Source organism: Neofelis nebulosa, chromosome 12 (genome assembly GCF_028018385.1).
Source record: "Neofelis nebulosa isolate mNeoNeb1 chromosome 12, mNeoNeb1.pri, whole genome shotgun sequence".
Classification (NCBI taxonomy): domain Eukaryota; kingdom Metazoa; phylum Chordata; class Mammalia; order Carnivora; family Felidae; genus Neofelis; species Neofelis nebulosa.
In genome coordinates, this window is record NC_080793.1 from 67,526,155 (window position 1) to 67,545,920 (window position 19,766).

At 41.3% G+C, this 19,766-nt stretch overlaps 1 long non-coding RNA gene across 1 annotated transcript in view; it reads left to right on the forward strand.

Moving 5' to 3' along the window:
• Window positions 1-18,823, forward strand: part of LOC131490894 (uncharacterized) — a 35,009-nt gene extending 16,186 nt beyond the window's left edge. Inside the window, exons 2-3 of the long non-coding RNA XR_009251251.1 lie at window positions 17,888-17,939; window positions 18,712-18,823. This is a non-coding gene — a long non-coding RNA (uncharacterized LOC131490894). The remainder of the gene's footprint in view (window positions 1-17,887; window positions 17,940-18,711) is intronic.
• Window positions 18,824-19,766: the final 943 nt, after the last annotated feature.

A 19,766-nucleotide genomic window follows, 5' to 3' on the forward strand; every position in this document is an offset into this window, starting at 1 on the left:
ATAAACATTTAGCTGCACTGATTTAAAGCACTAACTTGTTGAATGTAGGTGGTGACACATCTCCCCAGGGAAGGTAAAGAACATTGTTTTTCTTCTCTCTGCACTCCCTTCAGCATTATCCAGAACCACCTGAAAGTTAGTTGCAGACAGCAATAGTTCATGTTCATTGAGGGCTTGCAAAGTACAAAGTCTGTCGTAAGTACTGACTCATTTAACCTCATCCTGATCCTGTAGGGTTGGGAATAGCCAACGTTGGGAACATCATCATCCTTATTTTGTAGCTAGGAAACAGAGCCACAGAGAGGCAAGTGAACCGCCCAAGGTCACAGAGATGGTGAGAAACAGGCAGTCTGGCTCTAGAAGCCACAGACTCAGTCACAGACTTGATGTGCTGCCTGTCGATAGCAGAGTCCTCTAGCCTTAGCTGGATGAATGAGGAGCGAACAAAGCAGGAAGATCCTGTCAAGGTGAGATCGCGATATAAAATAGCCAGGCAGTTGTTCCAGTGATCAGAATTAGAAGTGTTTTCACTTGAGACCCAGAGAGAAAAGTCAAAGTTAGTCCTCTGAAGAGTTGCATGACTACAGCACAGACACAAGAAAAGAAATGAAAATGAACTTCTTTTAAATATGCCTTCACATGGGGAATTCTGTCAAAAGCCCTCAAGATAATGATGTCGGTTTCAGCCTGACGAAGTGAATCTGGACATCAGAAATAGTATCTGTGAGAAACATGCCGCGTTGTACAAAATTGAACTTTGTTACTGGTTTCATTTTCTCCGTATTTTTATTAACATCTCTGAACATGCCCTATCTTCCCGGATTGTCTTCAAAAGTTTCTCCTCCCCTTTTTTATTGCCACTTTCGCAGCTGTTTCAAATACCCTAGCTTTACTGTATTATCTTGGCTTTGATGATATGTGAACCCCACTTTGCCTGTTGATAAAAGAGGTCTCCAGATAAATCCAAAAAGCTAAGGAAAAAAACAAAAACAAAAACAACTAAGCCAGTTTTCCCTGACTTAAAATGACTTTGGGCAAACTATATTCAACACACAAAAAATATCAAGGATGAAAAAAGTAAATGAGTCATTTATAACCCCAGAGAGAGGGAAAAAGTCTCTTAGAGATCTCTTCTGAGAAAAATATGCAATATGGAGACTGAGAGATTTGCTTGTGGGCCTTAGAGAAGCTCATGGCCCGTAGCTGTGTTCACTTTCAGATTATTTTCTTGGCTAAACAAAGCAAAACACATGGTAATTCAGAAAGATTGACTTATGGAGACTATCTGCTTTGCCAAGGCGAGTGAAAGAACCCTGTTTTATTATCCTTGTGAGTCATTGCTTCTTCTTGGTTCTGTGAAAAGATTGCTATGAAACTCATTAGCTACTACTCAGAAATAAAACCAATGTTTGTGATTCATTTATAAAACAGAAGTTAGTCGCTTCACATAATTAAATGTAATTTTAACTTTGAGGTACTGTAGAAATGACATCCGCCATGGAAGATGCTGTTTCAGGAATCAGTTGCTTGTGCGGAAGCCTTCTTGGATCTTCTCACGGGCTTCGCTTCAGCTCAGAATAAGAAAGAGTGTTGGAACTTTTGTCAACTGCATGGCCATCTGGCTGGCTGGAGCCCAGAAAGTGACCTGTTGTTTATCCTCGTTTGATTTTACCTCAAGAAGGGCCAGAGTGGCCAGAGAGGGGTTACAAGCCAGTGGGGGCCTAGGAAGCTGGTGGGGGACAGATCCCAGTCGGTCAGGGGAAGGTTCAGTCACAGGAGACAGAGGATCACAGCTAGAGAACCCACATCCATCAATAAGTTCCAAAGGAAATGGAAGCCACAAGCACAAAATAGGATTGGAAAGCATAGGCAGCAACTAAGGATGTCTATGAAGTGGCCTCCGATGGGCCCCTGGGCCACTGCTTGTAGATTTGTCTACTTGACACGTGTCCCATGGTGAGGCCAGACCCGTTAGAGAACATGGTTGCCCTGAAACCATGGAGGCAAGAAAAAAATGAAAGGACTCATCTGAGTATGTTTTTTCTTTTAAGTTTATTTATTTGTTTTTGAGAGAGAGTGAGAGAATGAAAGAGAGAGAGACAGAGACGGAGACTGTAACTGGGGGAGGGGCAGAGAGAGGGAGAGAGAGAATCCCAAGCAGGCTCCGCACTGTCAGCACAGAGCCCCACACGGTACTCAAACTCACAAACCATGAGATCATGACCTGTGCCGAAACCCAAGAGTCAGATGCTTCACTGACTGAGCCATTCGGGTGCCTCTGGCTATGTTGTTATTATTATTTTTTAAAGTCTGTCTATGGGGCTCCTGAGGGGCTCAGTCAGTGAAGCTTCTGACTCTTGGTTCGGCTCACGTCATGATCTCATGGTTTGTGAGTTTGAGCACCGCGTGGGGCTCTGTGCTGACAGTGCGGAGCCTGCTTGGGATTCTCTCTCTCTTCCTCTCTCTCTGCCCTGCCCTCACTTGCACTGTCTCTGTCTCTCTCAAAATAAATAAATAAACTTAAAAAAAAAAAAAGTCTGTCTAGTGAGTGGCATTTTAAGAGAAAGTTAAAACAGTGTCTTAACAGCTTAACCTTCAGTCTGTGGATGAGGAGAATGGGGCCAGGCAGGGAAGTGGTTTGGGTGGTGGAGCCTCATTCAAGTTTACCTTCTCCCCGGGGGTCCCTCTTATGGACCTTGGTTTCTCCCTTCACCTTCTTTAGCTGCCCTCCCACCCCCACCACGTGGATGGTGGCTGGTGGTGACTCAGAGCCAGGGTCTCCCAAAGCCCATGACTGGGTAGGTAGCTGGGAAGAGGGGCTGGGAGAACCCCCACGTGGGTGCACCCTGGGTGCATGAGGCCTTCCACATGTTTCTGGGGCAAGTCTGAAAATCTATCATTTATGTTTTATATGTATATGTCTCTATATACATTTATTGTTGTTGAAAATACCCCAAAATATGTTTTCTCTGGAACCTGATACCTAGACATTTTTGGGACAGCCTGATACTGACTCCTATTCCTTCTCTAGAAGAAGGATCTAAGCAGTTTTTGCATCTTGATGGAGCTTCCTTTTCCCAGAAGAAGGATTAAGAGGAATATCTTAGAAATTCTATCTCCTTGAGTTACCTAATCATCACACCAGGAAATTGGAGGAAAATGCTTGATGTGTGTGATGGGGCACAACTGTTGATGTGAGCACAGCAAACAATTAATTGTGCTTTGTTCTAAGCACATTTCCTTCTTTCACTCGTGTAATCCTCCCTGCGGCCCCCTGGGATGGACAATTCCCACTTATCGGTGAGGACACGGAGCTGGCTGATCTGTGACAATCTGGCCCTGACATGAGCCGTCTTAGCCACCCTACTTGCCTGTCTCTGAAAATGGAAAGATGACCCATTTGTTGTGGTTTTTTCCCCCGTTGTTTTTGCATCAGAAAAATGGAAAGCACTATCTTTCCTGCCCCAACCCCTCTGCAAAATTTGGATGGTACATCTTGTAGACTCTCGAGGAGAAGGAAACGAATTTTGCTTTGAGGGAGGTTTCAGGTCTAATGGGCCACCCAAGTGAGTATGAAAGAACTAGATGAAATGTGAGCTTGAGATGCAGATGCCTTTGGAAGTGGGACACGATCTCTAAGGCAAAATGAGGTCAGAGGAAGGGGGAGAAGAAGAGGAATTACAGAGGGGTATCCAGGAGAGTGGGGCTAAGCTGAGAGATGTTACCCAAGGAATGAGGATCCTCACCCTGGGAAGACTTGGATGGGTATATGGACTGAGCAAAAGACTGTCATGGATGATGGAGTCTATTATCACTTTTGTGACTCTCGATGAACCAGGCCTCAAAGCATTCACACACTTGTGTTGTCTCTGCCTCTTGAATCGGATCTGAGCTGGTCAGACTGGGAGTTGCTTTAACCAATAGGATGATACAGAGGTGCTGCACTGTCCTCAATGGACCTCAGTTTTAAGAAGGGCTGGCAGTTACTATGGTGTATTCTTGGGTGTCATGAGCCACCATATAATAAATGTAGGTATCCTACCAGACAGACCACATGGAGGGGCCATGTATGTGGAGAGGAAGAAGCCCTGAAATTACGTGGAGGAAACCTGGGAACCCAACAATGAGAATTGTGGTCATAGGACCTATGATGCCTGTCAGTGGCTCAGCCAGCTTCCGTGTGTTCGGGCCATTCTAATGGAGGCAGTAGAAGTATGAGTGAACAAGCCCCCGCAGACATCATATAGGACAAAGACAAGCTATCCCCTGTACACTGACTGAATTCCTGACCAGAGAATCCTGAGGAATAATACAGTGATTATTGGTATGAGACAGCCACTAAATTTCAATAGTTTGTTTTGCAGTAATTGGTAACCAAAACACTGCACTGTTTGCATGCCCAGGAGCTGCAGAGAAACTGAAGCTTCCTCTGCCGAGGATCTCACCCCCTATACTTGATCCCAGCTCCATAAATCCTAGTGGCAACTTTACTTCACCAGGATCCAGCATCTCAGCTGTAGGTCACCTAGCATCAGTGATGCCATAACTTTGCATGAATTCTTCTTGGTTACCCCATATGGACAACCCCCCCCACCCCTGTTCCTCCTATAATGCCTCGGGATACTCTTAAGTCCAAACAAGTGGAGGCATTTGGTGAAATGGTGTGATGGTTAGTTTTATGTGTCAACTTGACTAGGCCATGGTGTCTAGATATTTGATCAAACATTATTCTGGATGTTTCTGTGCTGGCATTTATTGGATGATACTGACATTGAAATTGGTGCTCTTGGGTGAAGATTATCCTCCATAACGCGGGTGGTCCTTATTTAATTAGTTGAAGGCCTTAATAGAACAAAGACTGACCTCCCGAGGGCACGAAGGGATTCTGCCAGCTGATGGTCTTTGGACTGTAGCTATGACTCTTCCTTTAGTCTCCAGCCTGGTGGCCTACCCCAGCAGATTTTGGACTTGCCAAGCCTCTACAATTGTATGAACCAGTTCCTTAAAATCTCTTAATCTCTCTTTCTCTTTCTGACTCTGTATGCACACGTGTGTGTGTGTGTGTGTGTGTGTGTGTGTGTGTGTGTGTTTATAAGCCTGTTGGTTCTATTTCTCTGGAGAACCCAGACTATTACAGATAATAAGGTTTGCTGCGTATATTCTTTGTGCCACTGAATTGAATAAGCTCAAGGGTTAGGACAGTAGTGAATGACCCCTTGTTTTGTGTATTAGAGCAATTACTGGTTTGAGACTTTGGAGCTGTGTGTTAGGCTGCTCTGGCTCTGCCCCTCTGTGACCTTGGGAAAACCAATCAACCTTTTTGGGCCCCAGTTTCATTATGGCTATAGCTCTCAAAAATTTCTGTAATTTAAATATGGTTATTAGGATAAAAAAGGAAACAATGGGGCCATTGTTACTGCAATAATGAGTGCTTAATCATGGCCCAGGTGGGGACCATATAATAAGCTTTTTTTTTTTTTAAGAGCTTTAAAAAGTGCAAAATATTTTGCACTTCCTACTTTCTGCAGTTTAAATTGTACGAGTTGAACAGAGGCAGATTCTCGGGGGTTACCATACTTACTCAATTATCCAGGGACATTAACCAGCACACCTGTTCACATTTACCTCTTTATTACTTGGCCTCACAACCAATAAAATTATGGCTTGCTCAGTTCATTTTCATAATGCATTGGTTGCTTTTAATCATATGCTTTCTCCCCAGTGTCTGAATGGACTGGGGAGAATGGCCATGGAAGTGTCAGGGTCTGTCACTTAAAGGGAAACCAACAGATTCTCTTTGACGTCAGAGGCCTGGTCACGAGAAAAGGAGGTGTGCTTTCCTGGCCTGGGCCACTTGCCGTCTGGATTTGGTGTGTGTTCGCTAGAGTGGTCATGTCCCTGTGTGAGCTGAGGAGCCCCAGGCCCTGCCAGAGCATTAAGGAGGACTCTGACGGTCCTGTGCACCCCCAGAACAGTGCCTCACATCCTTAAGTGGCCACTGATGAGGGCTGGCTCAGGTCACTTTTATGATAAAAGAACTATGACCCAGGGCCTGTGAACAGAGTTCTTCCACGTGCCATGGACACAGACCACAAAAGTGGAATGACTTGGCAGTTAACGCCCCTTAAGTGCTTTCTGACTCCTGGGAAGATCCTCTCCGTCTTGCTAGCTGGGACCCCATCTCTGGACAAACAGCAACAGTGGACTAGTTGCTGCCGATCCATGTGGATTTCTAGAACCAGAAAGATTTGAGACTGGAAGTTGCGGCCTTAGTGATGGTGGCTGCAGTGGTTTTCAAACTCAACTTTAGCTGTGGAGACAACTGTTGAAAAGAAAGGTGGTGCAGAAGTGCAGTATGGAAAGCTGAGGAAGAGTCATTTCAGACTGAAGGGCACCAGGGCTGACACCTCCTGGGCGGGGGGTTCCCTCAGCCCTCACAAAACCCCCAAATTGGGAGTCTTTGAGAACCAGGGATGTGGCCCAACTTCTTCCTATGATTCGTGAGGAAACTGAGGCCCAGGGATTTGAAGGGTCTCCCCAAGAGCACTCTGTGGGTGACAAGGAGCAGCCTGGCATGTTTCTTCCAGAACTTTCTCCCTCAAGTCGTTCCCACCCCACCACCCTGCTTTTACCCATGACTTGCAAGGATTTTGGTGTGTTTTTCCTGTTGTAAATCATGGCAGGCTGCTTCCCATGGTCTCCTGCAAGAAGTTCTGCTGTCATGTGCAGTAGTTCCAGAGGCAGTTGACATTCACTCTGGTTTTTGCCTCTGTGGTCACACTGCCTTCTACTCTTCCGTGTGTGTCAAGTTCCCTCTGCCTCCCTCTAATAAGGACCCTGGTGATTACATTCAGGGCCCACCTCATAACCCATGGGACTCTCTTTCTTCAAGACCTTTAACTTACATCTGCAAGTTTTTGCTGCCTAAGGGAACATTTATAGGTTCCAGAAATTGAGACCTGATATCTTTGAGGGCTACTCTTCAGCCTACCACTCTAGTCAGCCTCAGGGACGAGTTTTGGTACTCAGGGAGGATGATATATGCAAAAATGCTTAATAATCAATGTATGAAATATCCCTTTTTTAAGTGATAGTAAATGTATTAAGACTTTTTATTGTAATAATGGCAACATCTGTCTCCATAGCAGAATGTACGTTGAAGTAACATAACAGAATAAAATGTTAACAACAATAGAGATCTTATGTGAAGTAAATTGGGGGCATTCATTCGTTCTACAGATATTGACTGAGCACGTACTGTTGTGCCAGGACTCTCCCAAGCACTTGAGATTCACTGGTTAAATAAAGTAGATAAAGATCTCTGGTTTTGTGCAACTTTTATTGCATATCAGTGGCAGCTGCAGGGAGCAGAGAATAAGCAGTAATTGTGACAATAAACAACTTAGGGAATGATTGGGAAGTTGGACGACGACTGCTGTGGAGAATGCAGGAACCAGGGGTCATGGGGTTTGGTGGTAAGCCTATCCAATGGAGATATTTGGGCAGAGTTGCAGGAGGTATGGTCGGGCAGCCTGCAGGCATCTGGTGGAAGAGTGGCTTAGGGTGACTACGATTGTACAGGGGCTGAGGTGGACACTTGGGTAAATTGTTAATGGAAACGAAACAGTGAATTTGTTTCTCAACACAGTTCCACTGCTGGCCTGCTGGAGGGGTTGTGAGCAAAAATCTTACAGAAGCCATTCACACCAGTGAGGTTGACCTGGGGAAGGCAGCCTGAAGCCATGTCCTGGACAAGAGGGTCTCACCCACCAGAAAAGTCTGTGCACTCTAGTGGCCCATGCTCTGCAGGATGTACACCAATGGGGCTGGGTGGCCAGTGCTGTCGAGGAGAGAAGCTGGATAGCCTGAATTCTTATGTGAAATTTTCCAATTTTAAAATGTCAATTGCTGTCAAATCTTGTAACACTCATATTCTGTACTCTAAACGTAATCCTTGCCTTTCCTTTTTTATATTCATCTTTTGACTGACTCAATCAAGTTTATTGACTTGATTGACTCAATTGACCCAAGTTTATGTTCAAATAGTTTTACTTTGTTGTTTACTTATTTATTTACTTACTTATTTATGACTGTCTCATGCATGTGAAGTTTCCTGAAAGTCGGAATAATTAAGAATGCCTGATGTTTACTTAATGCAATAAGGACTTGATTGTATAGTTGGTCTTAGGTCACAATTTCTTTCCTTGACCCTTAGAAGAATTTTAGGCTTTCTTCTGCCAGTGAGCTCTGCTTATTTCCTCACTGGAACCATAAAGAATCTTTATTTAATTATTTACTTAAAAAATTATACAAGCATATAACTTAAAAAATAGTTGCACTATGCTTGCAATGAAAGTATAGCATTTTTTCACACAATTTTTTTTTTTTTAAAGATTGAGAGGTATGGAAGGAGGTGGGAAAATTGGTAAGAGTGGTGAGTGTCTTTCAAATTCTCTTTAAAATGGAAATACATTTCAAGAAATAAAGTACAATAATTCTAAAAGAAAATTTGATGGCAATTCATTTATTAAAATTGTGGGACAAACTAAATATATCCTGAGGTCAGATTCACCTCAGAGACCATCACTTTTCAACTCTGGTTTATATGATACCATTGGCAAACTTCAGAATGAAGGAGACCAGGGGCTCAGCCCATAGTGTGGTCTCGAGTTGTCCTCTTGTGAAGCTCTGTGTGCTGTTGGACTCACACCGACCACTTTCCCCTCAAATCCCTTTGTACTTAGATTTAGTACTCAGACTAGCCCTTGGTGTTTATTTCATAGCAAATTGTGAGAATCTGAAGGAAAGGAACATTTCAAAGTTTTTTGAGAGACTTCTCATGCTGCCTGATAGAGCTAATATGTATAAAAATGTTAGGTAAATTGTAAGACACTCTGTAAATATTAGTTGTGGTTTTTATTGTGGTTGTCAGTATATGTCTTGTCATTATTGCTTGAATAAATGGTGGATTAAGCCTAGAGACCAGTTGTAATTTTTTTTGGGGGGGTGGGTGGGAAGCTTTCTTTTATTAGCACAAGGGAGAAGGAATAAGGATGCCCAGTTACCACCTCCCTTTCTGAGTCACTGCACTGTCCTTCAACTTCTCACTCTGGTGAGTGGTAGGGCTCATGTTCCTACTCTTCATCAGTGTCTGATTTCCCTCTGTTTCTGGGCATCTAGGATGACCGTACATTTCTGCCTGCTTGAAATCAGACATGCCATGTGATTTGCCTTGACCAGTGAAACGTGAGTGGGAGTGACACATGTCTCTTCCCAGAGAAGATCTTTCATTGGTGGTTGTCACCTCTTCAATCTCTTTCCCTGCTTCAACAAGTGTGGAAACATCTACCAGTCCTGAGAAGTGACACTGAGTCATCACATGGAGGACAGCTACCCTAAGAATGGCCCTGATACACACACACACACACACACACACACACACACACACACGTGCACATGCACATGCATATACGTATGCATTACACATACATTACATACATATATTATATATATACACCCATTACATACATATGTTATATACATATACATATATTATACATACATAGGCTGTATATGTATACATATACATATATTATGTACACATATATTAGGCCATTATTTATATAAACTAATATATAATATAATAAATAACTATATTAATATATAATATATTTTATTTTATATTTTATATAACATAATACCAATTATTTATACATATCAATATAGCCAATATGTGATATAATATATAAAATAGTCAATATATAATATAATACATTAACATATTAGGCCTATGTGTAATAGGCATAGTATCTTATATGTATTATAATAAACATAATATCTTACATATCTAGTGTAATAGGCATAGAATCTTATGTACATCTATTATATACATATGCATGTATTGGGCCATTAGTTAACAAAAAGTTACCCTATGCTGCAGAAAAGCACAGGCTTTGGAGTTAGACCCTACTTTCTGTCCTGGTGCCTTTGAGACGTTGTTTCCTCATTTTTGAGATGAAGAACAATGACTGGGACCAATTTTGGCTGGAGAAAAAGAGAAACCTGGGCAAGTTATGTAGTACGTATCACACTGAGGTTGTGTGTGTGTGTGTGTGTGTGTGTGTGTGGAGTGTGTATCCACTCTGCAGGGGAGGCAAGCAAAGCCCCTGGAGGGTACGATGTAAGGAGGCGCTCAGGCTCGTGACAGGTGGACGCATATGTGTCAATATCTGTCAGTGCCCAGACAAGAGATCGCAAGCTTCTTGCTGGTCAGAAGCTGGTCTGCTTCATCTTCCTCCAGGCCCTACCCCCTCGAGGGGTAAGGCACATGATTTGCATTTATAGGGGAACAGACCCACCCTTCTGCTCCTGCAGAACGACTGATGTTTCAAAGAAAGTTGTGCCACTGGCTAGATCACCACCTTCCTTAGATATGAACGTAGCTTTGCCTTCTTTGCCTTCCATAGCTTGTTAGCTGTGATGCCTTGAAACAAAAGGGCGTTGTGGGGTCAGGAGTCAAGCTGGGATATCAAGGGGTGTTTGGTGATGCCCTTTCAGCTCAGATCCACTGTTGTTGGCAAACTCCCAATCCACTCTAGACTGATGTCAATGAAAGAGTGGGAGGCAATATTTACCCCCTAACTAGACAGAATTCCAAATTATTAGCTAAACTAGACTAAACTAGGTCTCATGGAAAAAACTTGCCAGTGCCTTTTAATAGCTGAGTCAGTTTAGAGGTTTGTATGCAAAACTATCAATGTTCCAGACATTGCACTTAGGAATATTCCAAATTCACCAGGATAATTTGCAACACACATTGTTGGATTGCTCCTTATCTGCCCATTCTTCCCCAGCATTTTACCAGTTCTCTTGGCAGGAAAGGGGGAGAGAGAATATTTCATCTATTTTGCCTTCTTTCACCTGACCAAATGTGTGCTATAAAATGAATTTGGGAAAGGCACTAATCTGATTTCTTTAGTTAACATAGAAACCCAAAGTGCCAAGTTAAACAATCCAACAAATGTCATGGATTCCCTAGAACAAGAATAGACGTCATCCTAGATAAATAGGCAAATGATTTTTCTATTTCACCGGCACAGAGGTTTTTGCTGTCATGGGAGTCATGACATGTCATGTCATTCCAAAGAAGGTTGAGTTCTGCAGAATTGAGCACTTCAAAGAACAGGGCTTGTTTTTACCTTTGCACCTTTGCAACTAGACAACACAAATAATCGTCATAACAATACTAACATTTTAAAGACACTGTTTTTAAAAAAATAGAAATACTACTAAGATACGGTACTTTACCTCGCAAAAAAGATGAAGTGGCTTGATTGAAAGAGATATAAGGCAAGGAAAGCCTGCTGAGTTGTGAAGACAGGGGCACCATGCACAAAGCTTGGGGAGAACAGAGCAGTATGCCTTTGTTATAAGGAGCATACGGTCAAACTGAGCAAAGAGGAAGAATGTGGGGTGAGTGGACATCTTGCACATCTTGTATTCCTTTGTGGTCTGCAGCATTCAGCGCTGTTATTGTACTTGGTGTTCCATTGGGTTTGACTTTAACACGCTGGGGCAAATCACATATGAACCCACGAAACTCCCGCATACATTATTCCATTATTTGTTAATCACATACAAAATAGCATATGTTGCAGAAATATGCATTATGGCAGAACGAACCGGATTGGGTATGCTCAGGCATGAACCATCGTGATTGAGATCAAGGGAATTTTCAAGGAGCACGGGCAAGTGGAATCTTGACCAAAGGGCCTCATATGGTCTCTAGTCAACTTTTTTCACAAATTTTCTCTTCTCTTCTCCAGAAGGAAACTTATATCACCTTTTTTTTGTATTGACTTACATATAGTATTAGTTCATAAAAGAAGCTTCTCTCTTTTTAAAAAAGCATTACATTTATAAACAAATGGGTTAAAATAGTTTAAATAAGGTTAGCGAAAACATTCACAGTAAATGGATCCAGATTTGGATAGGGAGAGAGGTTTGGCTTCCCAGTTTCGCTTATGTTAGTCACCATTGGCAGAGGAAATTGTTATCCTGAAGGCATCTAGATATTTTGGGAGAAACAAAATCTTAAGCTTTTTAAATTTTTTAAGCTATTTTGAGGGCTGGCAAAATCCCATACATGTTTGCTGTTTGGGGTTTAGTTTTGCTGAACACTTCGCCTATTCAAAATCAAAGGGAGATTTAATCTGTGCAGTATGTTTCTGATTATTTGTATGTTAAGTCAGCAAAATGGTGTTTGGTCAGAGTTATTTATTTTTTTCCCATCTCTTTAATTCTCATTGCACTTCATGAATTTTTTCTCCATTTCCTTTCTTTGGCTTTCATTTAATGAATGTCCCTTTCATGGACAATAAAATATTTGCACTTTGAGAGGCTCAGATTTTGTCAGAACATCAACATTCCCAAAGCGGGACACGATGCATTTCCCATAAGGAATGCTGGGGCTGTTTAGAAGCCAGAGGTGGGGCTAGGAAACCTTTTACAACTTCTCCGATTTCTTGACTCGTCTTTTTGTTGGTAGTTCTTAGAGCGAATATGGGTGCTTCGGTACTAGAAATAATGGTAAGACACAAGAACATCACCACTAGCCACCCTCCCATCCTTATTACCTCTCCCCTCCTTCCCCCTGCACAAACACTAAACTCCATCTTGCCATTGCTTTAAAAAAGATTAGCTTCAAAGTTACAAGTTTAAAGAATCTGTAGTATTTTTTACGGGCTAAAGCATACCAAGAGTATTTACAACCCGTCAGCTTTGAGTCTGTTGGGCAATTGGACTTTTCCTCCTTCATTTTTCCAAATATCTCATTTTATCTCATTCTCCTGTTATTCTACCTTCCCAAATGAACTTGCTCAACTTTTCCAGATTTTGCGATTTTGACCAGTGTCAGGAAGCGTTTGGCTCCCAGACTGCTGGCTTGGAGAACTGGCCTCAGCAGGAAGTCCTGGGGGACAGCTGGTATCCGAGAGACTGGCGGGTCCATGGCTCCTCAGTGGGTCCCAGACTGCTAACAGAAGGCAGGACCCTGGCACTGGCTCTTGGGCATCAGCTGCCTTCAACAACATCTCTGGGAGCTTATAGAATATGGGCGAATTCAGGGGGAAACTGGAATCTGTGTAAAACAACAAGCAGGCAAAAAAAAAAATTGGGGACTTGGTATTTATTTATGCTTTGCTTAAAATGGTTCAACCCTGCCCGTGAAAAGCAGGCCCATCTTTTCTCCACCCATGGAACACATTTCCTCTGGATAACGCCTACACTCACAAGCTGAAATCTTGAATCATTACTGGTTTTATTTACATGTACTTTCTAGCTTTAATTTATGATATGGTTTTCTTGGGTTTAAACTGTATTTCTTCAGCCTTTAGCAATACAGATTACTTCAACTAAATAAAATTAATAACTTGTTTCCAGATTCACTGCCTGAGGTGGACTAGAAGGTCAAGAAAAACAGAAGGAATGCAATTATATAAAAGCCAATTCAAGGATAGCATTTAATATCTTCTAAATAACAGCTTTAGTGAGATATATTTCACATACCATAAAATTTTTTAACAGTGTATGATTCAGTAGTTTTTAGTATATTTACAAAGTTGTGCAACCATGATGACTATTTAATTTCAGAACATTTTCATCACCCCATTTCAGCACCCCAAAAAGAAATCTGGTACACATTAGCAGACACCCCCCCAATCACTTCTCCCCCAGCCCCTGTCAACTACTAATCTATTTTTGTCCCTATGGATTTGCCTAATATGGACATAGTCTATAAATGAAGTTATACAGTAATTTATCAGTTGATGGATATTTGTGGACAATTTTGGTTATGAATAACTGCTACACACATCCACGTGCAAATTTAGTGTGAATATGTGTTCAGTTCTCTTGGGTATATACCTATGGGTGGAATTGTTGAGTCATGAGATAGCTCTAGCCTTTGAGCAACTGTCTGGTTGTTTTCCAGAGTAGCTGCATCCTCCTATATTCCTACCAGGAGTTCGTATGAGAGTTCTAATTTTTCTGCATCCTTGCCAACACTTGTTATTAGCTTTCTTTTTTATTTTAGCCATTCTAGTGTGTATGGACTGGTGTTTCATGGTGGTTTTGACTTGTATTTCCCTGATGGCTAACAGAGTTGAGCATCTTTTCATATGTTGTTGGCTGTTTGTATATCTTCTTGTTTAAAATTTTTAAATTCTATTTATTGAGAGAGAGAGAGAGTGCATGAGTGGATGAGGGGCAGAAAGAGAGGAAGAGAGGGAATCCCAAGCAGGCTCCACGCAGTCAGTGCAGAGCCCAACATGGGGCTCGATCTCATGAACCATGAGACCATGACTTGAGCTGAAATTAAGAGTCAGCTGCTTAACCAACTGAGCCACCCAGGTTCCCCTGGCTACCTTTGTATATCTCCTTTGGAGGAATGTCTATTCACATCTTTTACACATTTTTAAATTGGGTCATTTGTCTCTTTATTGTTGAATTGCAAGAGTTCTTTCTATATTCTGGATACTATCCCTTATATATGATTTGCAAACGTTTTCTCCCATCCTGTGGGATGTCTTTTCATTTTCTTAGTGGTTTCCTTTAAAACGTGAAATTGTTTAATTTGATGAACCCAGATTTATCTACTTTTTCTTTCGTCGTGTGTGTGTGTGTGTGTGTGTGTGTTTTGAGAGGGAGAGAGAGAGAGAAAGAGCGAGCGTGAGCTGGAGAGGGGCAGAGAGAGAGGAGGACAGAGGATCTGGATCAGGCTGACAGGCTGACAGGCTGACAGCAGGGAGCCTGATGTGGGGATCGAACTCACAAACTGTGAGATCATGACCTGAGTGGAAGTTGCATGCTCTACTGACTGAGCCACCCAGGCAGCCCTGTCCTTTGTGTTTTTGGTGTCATAGCTAAAAAATCATTGCCCAATCCAAATTCCTGAGTATTTACTCCTATGTTTTCTTCTAATGGTTTATAGTTTTAACTCTTACATTTGAGTCTTTTGTCCATTTTGAATTAATATTTTTATACTGTATGAAGTAGGGATCCACCTTCTGTCTTTTGTAGTCCATACTCAGTTGTTCCAACGCCATTTGTTGAAAAGACTATTTTTTCCCTATTAAATTGTCTTGGCATTTGCATTGAAAATCTAAATTTATTTTTAGACTGTCAATTCTATTTCACTGACCTTTGTGTCTATCATTAGGCCAGTACCACACTGTCTTGATTATTGTAGTTTTGTAGTAAGTTTTGAAATTAGGAAGTATGAAGGACTCCAACTTCTTTTTCAAGATAGCTTTCGTTGTTGTGAATTCATTGCATTTCCATATGAGTTTTAGATCAGCTTGTCAATTTCTGCAAAAATGGCAGCCGAGAACTTGATAGTGAATTACATTTGTTTTTAAAAAAAGAAGAGATTATGACTCAACCACTGCTATTACATTTATCTTAAAAAATAAGAAGACAAAACAACTGTGAAGTGTTTGTATAGTGAGCCAGGGAGGCAGCATAAATTATAGAGCATGTTTAGAGTCAGGGAGGTCTGGGTTCCTTCTGAGTGCCCCAATTGCTAATAAGATTTTGTGTAAGTTACTTCAGTTGTCTGTTTCCTTAGAAAAAAATTGTAAAGTTGGAATAACAATGGGTACATTGTAGAGTGACTGTGAATATCAAATCAGGTAACTTGGTTTTTATGCTCCTGGTACAGTGCCCCATATACAGTAGTAGTAATTACTGTTACTGGATGTTGCCCACTTCTACTAAGAAGAGAATTATAAGAAATGAGACAAATGATAGTCCTAATTAGGCAGATTACAATATAAAGGAGAACTCTTTGCACCAATTGTGAATAGCTTATTAAAAGAAGACTTGGCTTCTTCGCCTGATGACATTTAAACAAGCAGGACAGCGCACGGTGTGGGGAATTTTAAAGTATATTATTGCCTGAAAAGAGAAGAATATAATACACCCATGGTTTTCAATGTGTGATGTGAGGTCTGTGAAGATCAAAGCTATCATTTTAAGCTGTTTTTTTGCTTTTTCCATTGCCACTGTCTTAGAGCGCACAGTGGAGTCTTCCAGAAGCTAGATGACACATGATGATGTCATTTCTCTGTGGCTAATGGGATGTGGGCTCTGAATTTTTGCGTTTTAGACTTTTTTTTTCTTTTTTTAGTTTTAAGATGAAATATGGTAAATATCTATAGATATAACCTTTATAAGCAACAGTTCTTTGGGGTCCTTCATAATTTTTAAAGCATAAAGGGATACTGAGACCAAAAATTTGAGAACTTTTATAACAGACAAATCTTGAGATAACAATAACAACACATGTTTTGAATACGTTCCATATGCCCAATACTGTGCTAAGAGCTTTCTTGGCATCATCTCATTGAACGGTGATCTCATCTCATCTCATTGAAGACACACCATTGTTGTATCCCACTTGCATGATAAGAAAAATGGCCCTGAATCGAATTAAGTAAACTGCCGAGGGTCACATGGCTGGTAAGCAACAGAACCCAGTGGTAAGTGGATTTGAACCCAGTGCATCTTGTTTCCTGGGCTCTGTCTCAAGATTCTGAGGCCTTGGAGATTCAAAGGATATTAAGCTTCACAGGGAACTCCTGCTCTGGGATCTGAAGAGCTGAAAGTCTGAGGTATGTGCTGAGCACATGTTTAGATGCCAATTTTGGATTATGAATCTTTAGCTAGTTGATTGCAACAAAAAGCTGAAGCCAGGATTGCATCCATAATATTCCCAGAGATCTTGCCTCAACACTCCCAGCTCTTTCCAAAAGGGGTTTGTTGGCTGCCCTCTGTCCTTTACCTCGTTAGATTTATGAGCTCTTGATTGCAGTAGGGGAGAACTGGCCAGCGCTACAAGCACTGCTGCAGGGGCCGATTAATCACCAGCTCCCAAGTAAAATTCGGGCAGAGAACAGGACAGCCAGAAAGGTTGCAGACAGGGCTGCGCCTCCGCACACAAACTTTGGTGCCAATGTCTGCACTTTTGGCATAAGAAACAAAAGAAGACTAACGATAGCAAAGTGAGGTCGGGGTGGGGGTTTGTCACAGGCAGTATGAGAAAAAAGAAAAGAAAACTCTCAACATTTGTCTCTTGTGAAAAATTCTTACTCAATGCTATGGATATCGAAATTTTACCTAATTAATTTTCATCAGCAAAAAGTCTAAAAAATTACTACTTACTATGTGTGTGACCCACAGGAGATTCCAAGGCTTGACTTTGCGCATGTTACCAAGCCAGGAGCACGTTCACCTTTGGTGGATACACTGGTCCCATTCACCCCCAATTTCTGGATGAAGAAAATAAGGACCAAAGAATCTCAGTGGTTTGCTTGAGATCCCACAGCTGGTTTACAACATGGACACCATACAATTTTTTATTTCCTCCAGATATTCCACATTTCTGAATTTTAAGGACCAGAAAGTTTTTTTTTTTTTAATGGAAATGTGTGCATGTATGTGTCAGTGTGTGTGTTTGCGTGTGGGTGTGTGGGTGTGGGTGTGGGTGTGTAAGAATATAACATAGGATTGCCAGTTTTTTGTTTTAGAAAGTAAAGACTTAAGAAGCCATAACCACTATTTGATGTCATTACTTCTCATAGATGAATGGACAGTTATGTGTATTTTAACATCTTTTGAATAACCTTAAATTTAGCTCTACGCAGTACTTGATATTTTTCTACCTTCCCTTATTTGAAGGCAGGTTGGGGTGAACTTTGCCAAAGAGCACTCTCTGTCCTCAAGCTGATATTTGGCCACTAATGAGCTATACAATTATTTTTTTTCTTTTTAAAAAATGTGTCATTGAAGTAGAATTGCCATGCCATGTCATATTTTGTTTCCATTTCAGATGTGAAATGTAGTGATTCAATAATTCTAAACATTATTTGATGCCCACCATGGTAAGTTGTCATCTGTCATCCTCCAGCATTATTACAATATTGTTGACTGTCTTTCTTATGCTGTACTTTTTTTTTAATCTCCATGACTTCTTTATTTTATAGCTAGATGTTTGCATCTCGTAATTCGCTTCACCTGTTTTGCCCACCCAACACCCACATCCCTTCTAGTAGCCACCAGTTTGTTCGCTGTATTTAAGAGTCTGATTTTTGTCTGTTTGCTTGCTTTATATTTTGTTTGCTTTACGATTATTCTATCCCCTTCTTGAGCTGATCCCTCAAGCATTCTGCAGGGATCTTCTTTGTCTCTTGCTACAGTCTTTGTTTTAAAGTCTACTTTGTCTGATAGAAGTATTCCTTACCTTTCTTCTTCTTCTTCTTCTTCTTCTTCTTCTTCTTCTTCTTCTTCTTCTTCTTCTTCTTCTTCTCTGCTTCTATTTGCATGAAATATCTTTTTAATTCCTTCACTCTTGATCTGTGTCTTTAGGTCTGAAGTGAGTCTCTTGTAGTCACATAGATGAGTCTTGTTTTTTTAATCCATCAGTCACTTTATGTCTTAATTTTTATTTGCATAGAGTTGACACCATGTTACATTAGTTTCAGGTATACAACAGGACATAGTGATTCACCTTCTCTATATGTGATGCTATGCTCATCACAAGGGTAGCTACCATCTGCCACCATACAATACTATTATAATATCATTGGCTGTATTTCTAATGTTGTGCCTCTTATTCCCCTTATTGTATTTTATTTTATTTTAATTTTGGTAAAGATTTTATTTTTAAGCATTCTCTACACCCAATGTGGGGCTCAAACTCACAACCCCAAGATCGAGAGTCACATGCTGTACTGACTGAGCCAGGTAGGTGCCCCCCTGACTTATTCCCTTTATAACTGGAAGCCCATATGCCCCATTCCCTTTCACCCAGTTTCCCCATCCCCCCATCCTCTTTGTGGGTGAGAGTGAGATCTGCTTTGTGATCATTCGAATAACAGGTGTGAATTCTAATGCTTGTAAGCTGAGCCCTCATGACTGGGCTGCAGCCAGTTCTGAAAGGCACATGCAGTGATAGCTGAATTCCCATGAGGGGAGTGTCCACCTGGCCTGCGTTCCTGGCTAACTGTTGGGGCCAATAAAGTGACTGAAAAGAATCTGTGGGATGGCTTTCCTTTTCATTTTTACTTGGATTCCAAACCTACGTGATGGAGCAAAAGGTTTATGGGAACATTAAATATCTCCACTAATTGTCTAACCTTGTATGATTGGGGCTCTGCAAGAAATCAAGTCTCTAGTTTTCAGTGTAAGCTGAACTCAGCTGACCACAACTAGAAAAAGAAATAACTGATTTTAGTTGGATTTTATCATGACTCTCATAGCAATGATCTTTGGCTTTCACAATAATAAAATTATAAACATTAAATCAGAATGGGTGAATGTGATCGTTCCATGTGTCCGCTATTATAGGTCAGAATGTGAAAAAAATTCCTCCCTCAGACTGGTCCATTTACTCCTAAGTCACAGCACAAAGGAGACCATACAGTTTACGGTGTCCAGCTCACCAGTAGATGACAAAACGGCTTTGGTCATTTTAGGCGACTGGCTGGCCAGTGGGGTGATCAAGTTTCACTCCTAAATTCTGGGATAATTTTAGGAATTTTGGGACTTCTAGAGGGTTCTGAAAAGTCTGAATTAAAGTGGGTCATGGGGAATTTGCTAGAGGAATGGCCATCACCGAGGATGTTGCTAGTCCTTATCCATGTTCCTGGGACACTAATTATTAGACCCCATTTCAGCCCCAGACAGTGCTCCTCTTGATTTATTGTTCT